This window comes from Thunnus thynnus, chromosome 6 (assembly GCF_963924715.1).
Source record: "Thunnus thynnus chromosome 6, fThuThy2.1, whole genome shotgun sequence".
NCBI classification, from domain to species: Eukaryota; Metazoa; Chordata; class Actinopteri; order Scombriformes; family Scombridae; genus Thunnus; species Thunnus thynnus.
The window spans coordinates 4,001,410-4,008,253 of record NC_089522.1 but is presented as its reverse complement, the minus strand read 5'-3'; the positions used below and the strand labels follow the sequence as shown (position 1 = coordinate 4,008,253).

At 43.7% G+C, this 6,844-nt stretch overlaps 1 long non-coding RNA gene across 1 annotated transcript; it reads left to right on the top strand.

The window, feature by feature from the left end:
* The first annotated feature begins 2,298 nt into the window (after nt 1–2,298).
* Nucleotides 2,299–3,975, top strand: LOC137185314 (uncharacterized). The gene is made up of 4 exons (XR_010928825.1): nt 2,299–2,668; nt 2,752–2,819; nt 2,905–3,023; nt 3,722–3,975. It is a non-coding gene; the product is annotated as an uncharacterized lncRNA (long non-coding RNA).
* The last annotated feature ends 2,869 nt before the right edge of the window (nt 3,976–6,844 follow it).

The following is a 6,844-nucleotide window of genomic DNA, read 5'->3' as shown; positions in this document are numbered from 1 at the left end:
CTAGGTAAGACAATGGATAAAAGCTCAGAGAACTCAGGAATAAAATTAATTGATTTAGGTGGCCTATAGATTAAGATGCGGAGTACAGGCAGAGAAGCAGTGATTAAGAAACTTAAAACTTCAAAGAAGTTAAAATTACCAAAAGTAACAAGATGGCATTGAAGACCTGACTTGATAATACAGCGAGACCACCTCCTCTCCCAGAGGGCCTGGGTTTATTAAAATAAGCAAATCCAGGGGGTGTGGCCTTATTCAGAGGAATAGTGTCCCCTTGAGACAGCCATGTCTCAGTGATCATAAAAAAGTCCAGATTATTAAAGACAATAAAATCGCTAATGATAAAAAATTTGTTTGAGAGACCAAAGTTTTTTGGTGAGTGAGCAGTGGGGGAGACAATGGGGATACAGCAAATAGGAAGTACATTGCCCATATTTGCTCTCTTATGGGGCTTTCTAGAAAAGTGAGAAGTGCTCTGACCCAGAAGCTGCCAATCTTGGGTTGCTCGCTGTCTATGTGATCTGCAATTTACAATTACATGGATGGGATGAACAGAAGAGCAAACTACCGGGATGGTAGTTTTGAGTGAGCTAGGGGGAATATAGGCAGCAGGATACAGGTCGATTTTAGTATTGATCTGCAAATCAAGACGGGGAAGTCCAGTTTTATTTGCCGAAGCTACAGTAACAGTAGCATGGCGTCAGACTGCAAGACTGGATAGATGGCAGGCGAACTTTGTGACCAGGACTAGAATTCCCTTGTTGTTGAGTTGGAGATTATCACATTTGTAAAGATCTTCCAGAATGAGTCGAAGTGGCTAATATATCCATAACTGCATGCTAAGCAAAAGTTACATAACCACTGATCAGCACTTTAGAGACAACATCTCTGAGCTCCTTCAGAGGGTCGGGATTAAACCTGAAATATGCAAATTTTGCCAAGGCCTGCAATCATCACCGCTAGGAATTTATAATGCTTCTGGAGATGAATTGATTGCCTGCACCTGATGTGCCCGCATGTACAATCACGATGTGGGCAGATGGGTGATTCTCAATGATGGCAGGGATATGAGTGAGAATATCAACGACTTTTGCACCTGAGAATGAGTATGTAATGCCATTTGGGATAGCGACGGATCTAACCGTGGAATCACCCATGAGGATATATTCTGGAGGTGGAAAGAGGAGGCTGCTAGCTTTAGCTGTGCTAGCTGCAGTAGCACTGCAGAGGGGGACTGGGGGAGATGGAGGGAGCAGGTGAGGGAGTCACTTGGCAGCACTTGCGGGAAGGAGAGGCGGTCCGGGAGTTTGTGGTACTGCTGGAGAGAGAGGTGCGCTTTCTGTGAGAAATCCAGTACCTGCACTGCCATTTTGCACAACGGAGGACCAAAAGGATGACCTGAACTGGAGCTGAGTGGGAGTTTGCGGCGGCCCATTTTCATCCTCATCCAGTCCCTGAAGTGGACCAAAGTGGCTGAAAAGGTGGAGTGTCAGGGAGGATCAGGGAAAAGGGGCAAGGAACTTGAACTCTTTGGTGCCATGGTCCAGGAGGTGGAGGGCACTGTGTCCCTGAGGGATGGCACAGGGACAGAAGGGAGCCTGTCATCAGTTACAAGTAGCTCCACAACAGCCAGCCGGAGACGGGAGGTGATCTGGAACTGACGGTGCAGAACGTCATGGATGACATGGACAGGACAGTTCAGCAGAAGCCATCATGATGAAAGCCAAAACACTTGAGCTACTGGAGCAGGGTTTTAACCATCAGGATCTTCCAGCTGGTATTGGCCTCCAAATAAAGCAGCGCTGATGACTGTAAGTCCAATATTCACTCACTATTAATGATGTGCAGATAATAGAGATGAAAATGACAGGAGGAATTGATTTCAGAGGTCTCTCCTCCACTAGAGTGTTGTAGGCAGTCTGGCTTTAGATGATCCATGTGGCTGAAAACAGAGAGACAATTGAGTCACACAGCTGAGTTTAGTTTACATTATTTCTAATTGACATTGTGGGTGTATGTGATGTGCTGTGTGTAGCTTTGTAGTTTGTATTTTGTATGGTGTGTTCTGTGTGGGGTTTTTTTGGGTGGGGGGGGGGGGGGGGGGTGCTTTTTACTGTTTGTTGTTGTGCTGTTGTATGTTTTTTGTCGGGGACTACAGCTGCAAATTAGCTTCAAGCTAACTCTGGTGCAGTGCATCTTTAATGTTTCAAACTACATACTGTCCCATTCAATAAATAAATAAATCAATTTTAGTTTAATTCAGTATCCCTTCAGTGTTCCTCCTTCAGGGCATTTTTGTTGCTGGGAGCCAAACTAGCAGCATAGAAGTTTCCTCCACACAGCAATGGCGCACGATATAAGGCTGACTTCTTCTTTATGGTTTCACTGCCACTGTCCTTCAAAATAGTCAAAATTCAGGTGTACAATGAATAAAATTCTTTGTCCAGTTAAAAGAGATTCTTAAAAGCAACCAAGATCTAAAAAGTATAACTTTAAAAAGTGGCTTGAACTGGATAAAAAGTCGTTCTGTACTTTACCTGGTGCATTAGCCTATCAGTGCAGAGGGCGAGGGGATAAAAGGAGGCTGTGTCTCTCCCTCACCCTCTCACTTCCTGGCTCGAAGGCCCTCCCACTTTCTGGCCTTTCACTCCATCCTCTGCTCTCCATGCGGGTAGGTACGCGGCTGCATTGTCTGTAGCTTGTTGCTTTAGCTCTTGTTAGCCTGCATATTAAACAGCTCACCTCTGTTTGAAGTGGTCCATGGTGGCTAAGATGATTGTGATGAGCTCCATTGTTTTGCCATAAGCAAGTAAAGCACTCAGGTATGGACTTAATGTCTTCATTTAGCTATAACAATAGCCTATTAGCCCAGGTATTGAACACCTTACCTGTATGTTTTTTTTATAGCGGATCCTGAACACATCACTGGCGCACCACAGATGCTCCGGTTAGGTGCAGAGCCTCGTCGTCTTTCTCCTCACTGGGAGGACGCTTCCTGATCGGGACCTGTGGCTGAACTCTGGACAGTAAGATAAGTGCAGGAACACTGCTGCTTTGCCTACCCTCGGTGTGCGGTGGCTGTTTTGCTTGGGACTGCTCTGTCGCCCTGCTACATAGATTATAGCTGTGGTGCATGCTGCCCTCTGCTTCGCTCGCTGCTTTCTGCTTCACTCGCCACTTCCTGCTTCGCTTGCTATTGTGACTGTTTTCTTCAAGTTGCTCGGCCCCCCGGTCTTTGTCCCAGAGCGGCCGGCTCCAGCGGCAGTTGCCCAGTCAGGACTGTGTGTGTGGGTGAGTGGGTGTTTGTGAGGACCGACAGGGTGGATGAATGGTCATACACACTAACTGGCTGGAGTGTGTGTGTGGGGGTGTTGTATGGGATCAGGTAATTTTATGTTTTCTTTGAGTGTATTGTATATTTTTTGGAATTAATTGGTTGGTCATTTATCATTTAGTTTTCATGTTAATTGAATGATTATGTCCATTTGATTTAGTATCTCTGGCAGGAGACCCTGTTTCTTTGCTTACTATTTTTGTTTGTTTTCTTTTGGTTTGTTACCAGTCATGAAATAGTTTAATGATTTTTGTTTCCTAATTTCTATTTGAGTTTCAGCTCCAGGCTGTTAGTATTTTCTGTTAGGACATTTGTTATTAATTGTTTTTATGATTTTTTTTTTGTAAGTACATATTGTGTTACTGACTGTGTTCTCCCCTCTCCCTTCAGTCGCTGAGAGCCAACGGTGGTGACAGTGTTGTGTGATCCTGGATTTTGGTTTTCTTTGCACTTCATTTTTTTGCTGTATGCCACGTACGAGTGGGGTGCTCCTTTAATTTGGACTTCCTTCCCCCAGTTTTCCCCTCACTGCTGGCAAGCCTCAGCACTGGAGCAGAGTGTTAGCACTTTAGTTCTCTTTTAAGTAATTTTTAACATATTGTGACCAACTAAATAAATTTGTTAAATATTTGTTAAACATTGAACCACGTCTCCTGCCCTTCTTTGTATTACTTACCTGCGTGCCTTTCCATTACCATTTATATTTATTTAAAATTCCCTGGGTGAAATTCCCAGGGTGGCGTTGTTGGTTTTACTGTCAAATTTCATAAACTTAAATCTTTACCCACAATATTGTATCAGCCCTCGTATCGCCACATCAGGTTTGGGCAACAAAAACACTTTGGTTCTGATTAGTGAAAGATCTTGTTGTTGTTGGCTAAAATGTTAATAAACAGTCAAGTCATTGTGGATTTTTTTCTGTATTAAACCAAGACCACGATCTTTCCTGAGTGCTGCCAGTGCCTAAACATAACCATAAAATGTTTAATATTGCTGTAGTTTCTTCTAGAAGGTATTATTCAGCAAGATCGGATATTTTGGAATTGGAATTCGGGAGGTATTGAATGTTGAGCATAGATGAATGGATGTGGGCGAAGGTAGAAGGAAGATGTTGTCTGTTAGGTTGGTCTGGGAGGATGTACTGAAGACCGGGCAGAGGGAGACTCAGTGTGGGGGTTCTGTCTCAGGCATATTTCTGCCCAAGCTGATCATTGGCCCCTAAAGGAGTCAGAATTAAATTTAACTGATTTGAACGTGAGCTTGACGGAGAACGTTAAGACTATTGCGGATGTAGGAGCAATCTGCTTGGGATGACCAGTGGCCAAGGACCTGAATGGTTTGGTCTGAGACGCCCAGTCAGGCTGCTGTGGGCGCTGCGCTGATGCAGGAGTGGCTAGAATAGAGTTCCGGAGATATGTTTAAAATACGTAGGACTTGGTGTAAGTGCCAGAATCGATTGGTTATTTTTCTTGTTTCAATGAGAGAGTGGATATTGAGGTAATGCCTTAGAGGCATACCTGGAGCTGATGTATTTGGTCAGCGGCTTGTATGGGCTGAGATAGGATTCGAGATGGAATAAGTAGATATGGAAAGAAACTCCCAGCTGATCTGTTTTGCTCCTTCGGAGTGTGAATATGAAGACTGGGGTGACAAGAAGAATTATAGACCGATGAAGTCGGGCAAATTCACAGCACCTGAGGAATCTGAAAAAATCCAGCAAACATGGATTCTAGGGTTAAGTCAACCATAGAGGATATGTAGCCTGAACGTAGGGAGCGAATGCAGAGGCTGAGAAGGTCAGAAGTGGATGGCAAGTGTCTAGCTGGGGGAGCCAGTTCCTGTTTATGCAAGCCTTTTATTAACATCGTAACATGAGAATGGGAGGTTGAAGGACAATGGAAGCCAGTGACTAGTTTGATGAAGAAGTTGATCCCTGCTAAGTAGGTCTGAATGGTGGAGGACCAGATTTTTTGGATGGAATGAGCATGGGTGATGAAATTGCGGACGGACATGATGTCCAGAGAGGGAAAAGGCAGCTGGTAGGTGGAGTGATATGCCTTGAAGCAATTCCAGCCAGTTAGCTAGGTTGAGAGTGCGCTTGGGGCGAGACTGTTACGGATGGCTTCTTGTGAAGCATTAGAGAGGTTTGCCAGCTGTGGAGCTAGTTGAATATTGTGGCTGAAAGTGGTGGGATAGGCGTTGGGTGAAGATCCAATTCTGGGGCCAGGTGTCTGAAATCCTGGAATGAGAAGCAAAACAATAAATCGATGAACTGGTGTTGAGCTGAGAATAAGGTGAGTCTGTGGAGGAACTGCATGATGGCTAGAGAATGACATCAACCTTTATTGGAGTGGATAAATATGGACTTTCTACACCATTCATGCCCCCAAAGGACGGCAGCTATTATTATGGGGTACAGCTTGTGAAGTGCGGATGAAGGAGAGTGAGACTCTGAGTCAAGGGATTCAAACTCTCGGGGCTAAACAGAGGCGAACCATTTCCTTCCATAGTAGCTGCTGACACCAATGGAGGGAACTGCATCCATGTAAAGCTGAATGTCCTCAGGCTGGGTGATAAAGTCATCATAGAAGAAGGAAATGCCATTACAAGAAGACAGGAAATGTAGCCACATATGCATTTCCATTGTAACCCGGTGTGAAAATAAGGGGTTAAAATAAGTTAGCTCCTAATAAAGTTAAAGAAAAATTTTGTTGTATCAGTAAACTGAAAGTAATTGAGTTTTAATAAAGAGAAAATGGTTAACTGAGATTTAAATAATCAGGGCCTGAGCCCTCAAAGGGGCGAAGACCCTCTTGTGTCTGTTCTGTTTCTTTCTTTCTTTCTTTCTTTCTTATCTCGCCACTTCAGACCTAAATTTGACCCCCTAAACATGTTCAAAAACTCACCAAATTTGGCACGCACATCAGGTCTGGTAAAAATTTGATAAAATGTAAAGATTATCCCCCAAAGTGCCAAAATGTGCTCTATAGCACCACCTATGTTACTAAAATGGCCGCCACGGCCCGTAGGAATGTCAGAGAGAGATCAAACCAAAACTCAATTATTTGTCTCATCAAGACCTACAAATCATATGCCGACACCCCTGACCTAAATCCAACAGGAAGTCCACAATTCACCCATGAAAGTATGACTTTGTGCAAATTTTGGACCCTGAACAAACACTCTCTCCTCCGAGGGCGTTAATGGTATCAGCTTCAAACTTTAATACATGACTTATGACACTGTGCTGAACAAAATTTATGAAAAACTTTGTAATAACTCGAATGGTTTAGATTTTATAAGCCCCAAAAGTTGGAGTGCCACATCGCACCTTACAATGTAAACCAATGGGGAGGCAGTCTCTTGGTATGGACTTTGTGCCAAACTGAGGCGTCTGACGTCTAAACTATAAATTAGCCAACTTTCAAACCTGTATCAATGGATTCACAATGAAAATTCCTACTAAAATGATTTTTAATGTAAGATTTGGCCAAAGTCATGGGATTTATGAAG